This window comes from Petaurus breviceps, unplaced genomic scaffold (assembly GCF_028583685.1).
Source record: "Petaurus breviceps papuanus isolate PSGF00001 unplaced genomic scaffold, PetGlider_PUasm1.0 90397, whole genome shotgun sequence".
Taxonomy (NCBI): Eukaryota; Metazoa; Chordata; class Mammalia; order Diprotodontia; family Petauridae; genus Petaurus; species Petaurus breviceps.
In genome coordinates, this window is record NW_027187239.1 from 49,494 (window position 1) to 55,241 (window position 5,748).

The following is a 5,748-nucleotide window of genomic DNA, read 5'->3' on the forward strand; positions in this document are numbered from 1 at the left end:
GAAAGTGACGACTTTCAAAACCGAAGATACAGCCAATCCCGGGCGAGAAGGGCCGGATCGCCGCCGAACGGCCCGCCAATCACCGTGCGGCTGACGCCAAGTCGGGCGCCTATTGGTCGGCGCGGGTGGCAGTCAATGCTCGTCAGGGGCACGGCCGACTAAAAGGCAGCTCGCTTCCGCCTTCGGCCCTGGAGGAGCATCTGAGGGGAGAGGCGGACCTGAGGGGAGAGGCGGGGCGGGGAAGGACTACAAGTCCCTGCGTGCCTTGCGGCGCCACCGCCCCACTCCTCCCGTTCTTTGAGCCGGACCGTTAGGTAGCTGGCTTTTATTTACTACTCGGGCTCTTCCTAGGAAGTAAACTCGCCGAGGACAGGCACTGCTTCTCTCCTTGCTTCCACGATGAAGCACGTAGTAGGTGCTAGTGGAGGCTCCGCACGTCTTAGGCACACTGCGGCCTGCAGGTCCTCACCCCCACACCCCATCTCCCACCTCCACACCTTTGTATCCCCCGCGGTGCACTCCCTCTCCACCAATGCCTCTTGGAATCCCCGGACTCGGCCCTCCCTCACATCAGCACCTCCCAGGAGGAGTCCGCCGACCCAACGATCAGAAAAGCAGGGCTGCCCTCAGGGCGCTTCCACCGAGGGCTGCGACCTGGCGGCCCCCTGGGGTGGCCCGCGGGACGTGGACAGTGCGCAGCCCTTCCAGGCCTGGGCAGGGTCTGCCGTCCAGGACTACAAGTCGGCGTTGGAGCCCAGTTGAGCCCCCGTTCCCCGGGCAGGGGGCGCCGTGGGATGGCTAAGCAGCTCCATCATATGGGATGAGATGCAAGAATCGTTAGCGTTACTTCCAGTTACCGGCAAATTCCAGCGGCCAGAGAGAAAGACGCTGCATTTAGAATAACCCCCATGATAGAAGAAGCTGGGGGAGTCCTCCTGCCGAGATGAACCCGGGAACCACACAAATAAACTTATAAAGCCTGCTCCACACAAAGTCAGATCTAAACAGCTGGGAAATATGCATTACTCCTGGGTGGGCTGAGCCAACAGGATAGAAATGCTACCTAATTAGTGCCACACCAATCAAACCACCAGAGAATCACTTCATATAGAGCTAGAAAAAATTATAAAATGCATCTGGAGGAACAAAAAGTCAAGAAAATCAAGGGGATCAATGAAGATAATGTGAAGGAAGGTGGCCTCCAGCCATACCAGATCTCAAACTGTACTATGAAGGGTCATTCTTAAAGTGATCAGGTACTGGCTGAAAAACAGAATGGTGGATCAGTGGGAGGGATTAGGTACACAACACAGTAGTAAATGACCTGTAAAAATCATCTGGTGTTTGATGAGCCCAAAGACCCAAACTTTGGGGACCACATTTGACCAACATTGTTGGGAAAACTGAAAACTAGGGGGCGGCTAGGTGACACAGTGAATAGAGCATCAGGAGGACCTGAGTTCAAATCCAGCCTCAGACACTTGACACAATTACTAGCCATGTGACTTTGGACAAGTCACTTAACCCCAATTGCCCTCCAAAAAAAAAAAAAGAAGAAGAAGCATAAATAAATAAATAAATTTGAAAAACTGAAAACTAGTCTGACAGAAACTAGGTGTAGACCAGCATTTCACACTGTATACCAAGATAAGGTCAAAATGGGTACATGATTTAGACATGAAGGATGATATGATACCATAAGCAAATTAGAGGAACATGGAATAGTTTACCTGTCAGATCTATGGATAAAGGAAACATTTATAACCAAACAAGAGAAAGAAAGCATCATGGGATGTAAAATGAATAATTTTGGTTACATTAAATTAACAAGGTTTTGCACAAACAACACCAATGTAGCCAAGATTAGAAGGAAAGCAGAAAGTTGGGGGGGGGGCGGATTTTATAGTGTCTCTGATAAAGGCCTCATTTCTCAAATATATAATTAAGTCAAATTTATAAGAAACAACTCATTCCCCAATTGGTAAATGGTCAAAAGATATGAACAGGAAGTTTTCAGATGAAGAAATCAAAGTTATCTATAATCACATTAAAAAATTCTCTGAATCATTTGATTAGAAAAATGCAAATTAAAACAATTCTCAAATTAAATGCAAAAATTTTAAAAATAAAAAAATGCAAATTAAAACAAATATCTCACATCTATCAAATCAGTTAATATGACAAAAGGAAAATGCCAAATGTTGGAGGTGATTCGGGAAAATTGGGACACTGATGCACTGTTGGTGGAGTTGTGAATTGACCCAATTGCTCTGGAGAGCAATTTGGAACTATGCCCAAAGGGCAATCAAACTCTGCATATGCTTTGACCCAGAAATACCACTACTAGGTCCATATGCCAAAGAGATTTTTAAAAAGGAAAAGGACACATACAAAAAAATTTATATCAGCTCTTTCGGTGGTGACAAAGAATTGGAGAAATCGAGGGGACACCTATCAGTTGGAGAATGGCTGGACAAGTTGTGCTATATGATTGTGATGGAATATTTTTTTAACAAAAAGTTTGACCATAGTATGGAAAATATAGACCCCAAAGATATAATATTGGGTCAGGTAGATGGCAGCCCACTCATCTCTATAAAGAAATGCATCTGGTCACAATAATGTGTTGATGCACATTGCAATGATCCATCTATCAAGTCTGAAGGGCCCCTTGTATACTGGCCTTTTATGCACTTTATAACCAGGAAACTTAACAGGGGCTCAAGTCTTAATCCTCCAGAATAATCAATTCTCAGGGATAGTTTTCTATTTTTAAAAGAAAAATTAGGGGCAGCAAGGTGGTGCATTGAATAGAGCACCAGCCCTGGACTCAGGAGGACCTAAGTTCAAATCTGATCTCAGACACTTGACTTGGCTGTGTGACCTTGGGCAAATCACTTAAGCCCAATTGCCTTGCCTTCCCCCCTCCCCAAAAATAAAGAAATAAAGGAAAAACTATCCCAGCCTACACGGTTAGAAAGCCACACCAAAAGCTTGAATCTTAGCATGCCCCTCTCTTGTCAGAGCCTCTATGCCTTTAAAAGAAAAAAAAAAAACTAATCTAATCTATATGACAAGAATCATAATAGATATTGCCCTTACCACAGCTCCCTTTACTTTTTCCTTATTTTTGTTGAAGTATTTTGTGACCCCATTCTCTTACCTAGTGAGTATCTCTTAGAATAAAGACTATGAAAGATTTAAAAAGTAGTGCAGAACTGTGTCTGAATATATGTATACATACATACACACATGTATGTGTGTATATGTACATATATGTGTATAAAATACTCCACACCTCTTCCTCTTCAGACTGCGATGGAATATTACTGTGCTATAAGAAATGACGACCCCTCAGAAAAGCCTCAAAACACATGAACTGATTCAGAGTGAAATGAACAGAACCAGGAAAAGGTTGTATATAGCAACAGAAATATTGTATGGTGATCAACTGTGAATGACATAGCTCTTCTCAGCAATACAATGATCCAAGACAATTCTGAAGGACTCATGGTGAAAAACGCTCCCTGTCTCCAGAGGAAGAACTGTTGGGGCCTGAATGTTGGTAGCAGCAAACTATTTTTTTACTTTATTTTTCTTGGTTTTGTGTGTGTGTTTCTTTTACAATATGACTAACGTGTTTCAAATTGCTTGTCTTCTCAGTGGGGGCTGGGAGGAAGAGAGAGAATTTGGAACTCAAAATTTCTTAAATTAATCTTTTATTTATTTTTTGTTTTCAACATTCATTTCCACAAGATTTTGAGTTACAAATTTTCTCCCCATCTTTCCCCTACCCCCCACCCCAAGATAGCAAGCCTAATGAATACCCCTTCTCCCAATCTGTTCTCTCTTATATCCTCCCCCATTCCCCCCTAACTTTCTAGTATATCTTATTTCCCAGTTGCATGTAAAAAACAATTCAAAACAATTTTTAAAGAACAAATATTCAAAATTTTTACATGTAAATGGAAAGTTAAAATATTTTTTAATGTGGTGAAGTGACTGTGGTTCCTATTCCCCCCCAATAGCCATGGGGAGCCCCCCTAATTTCTCAGTGCTCCAGTCAAATTTTCTAAGTTACAGAGAAATTGCTGCTTAGTGTCAGTAATCCAAACCAAAAGCTAAATAGATGTGGCAATATTCAATGTCACAAAATGCACCATCCCAGAGCAGTGAGGCAGCGCAATGAATAGAGCACCGGCTCAGGAGTCAGGAAGACCTGGGTTGAAATCTCGCCTCAGATACTTGACACTTAACTGTGCGGCCTTGGGCAAGTCACTTAACCCCAATTGCTTTGCCTTCCCTCCTCCAAAAAAAAGAAAACAAAATGCACCATCCCTTTTGATCCTTTAAAGATGGTGATATTCTGAGACTCCCAACTTTGTAGCAACACCAAGAAAATGATGGTGGATCTTTGTTTCTGGAAAAAGTCTAGATGCTGCTATTTCCCAAAGATCATCCACCCACACTGCTCAATATTGAAACCACTTACTGTCCATCTCAAGTCTGTCCAAGACAGGTTAGCTCTATGGGATATCTCTCCTCTAATGACCTATCATCTATAGAATGGAAAATAAAGCATTTGTCATCCTCTTGGTTCATCCTATGTGGATTGTCAAGTCAAAGAGGTCAATCTAGGCTTTGTTGGGATGATGTCCTAGCCATTTGTGACCCCAGTCTGGACAGTGTTTCCCTGCTGCCTAGTGACTGGATTAGCACTTGTTAGGGAGGTTCTTGAGAGAGGGCTTCTGGACAGGTACAGGTTGGACTTGGGGTCTCACTTCCACCTCCCCTACATCTTTCCATCCATCCCCTACTCTCCACTCATACAACCATCCATCTCTCTAGCCCAGGTCCCTCATCACCTCTGGCCTGGTCCATTTTCCTAGCCTTCTGTTTTCCATCTTTCCCATCTAATGCATCTTTTAGAGTAAACTTCCTAAAGCAAAGCTCTAACCCTGTCACTCCCTGGGAGTCACTTAACCTCTAAATCTGGTGGTCTGTTCCCAAAGACAGAATTAGGAGGTGACCTAAATGGGGCAGGGTGAGTTTCCCTCCCTCCCTCCTTTCTTCTCTCTCTCTCTTCAGTTGGGGGTTAAGTAACTTGCCCAGGGTCACAGCTTGTAAATGTATGATGCCAAATTTGAATCCAGGTCCTCATAACTCCAGGATTGGCACGATAATCAATTTTGCCACCCAGCTGCCTCCCCACTTTTTCAGGTTCTCAAAGTGTAGTCATGAGGGTCCCTAAGACCCTTTCAAGGTGAAAACTATTGTCATAATAATACTGAGATGTTTTGATTTCTAATATGGTATCAACAGAAATAACCCACATAATCAAAAGCTCTTTGGGGTCCTCAGCAAATTTAAGAGAATAAATAGGGTCCTCGAGAGTCTCCTCTTCTGCCAGTGAAGTCACAGCCTTGAGCAGGTGTAATGCGAATGTAAATTTTAAAGATCTTCCCTGCCCCTAGGCTAAAGTGCACCAGAAGCCTGGGGAGGGAGGCTTGTTTTTCAGTAGATACTTTTTGATTGGCCAGTGGTCAATAAGGTTGTTGCATTCTCTGAGCCAGGAAAAGGCTATATAAGCCCTGATGTGTAGCTTTGTTTTGGGACTCACTTTGAGAAGTATTCTGTGATTTGATCTGAATTCTGGGAAGCCGTTGTTGAGAGTCCCCCGGCTTTGAAAAACCCAGAATGTGGAAACCCAGATGTTGACTGGGTATGGATGTAATGGTTGGACAGTTT

At 43.6% G+C, this 5,748-nt stretch overlaps 1 protein-coding gene across 1 annotated transcript in view; it reads left to right on the forward strand.

The window, feature by feature from the left end:
- The window catches only part of TMEM258 (transmembrane protein 258), a 428,372-nt gene that overhangs the window by 43,000 nt on the left and 379,624 nt on the right, over nt 1–5,748 (forward strand). The window lies entirely within an intron of this gene.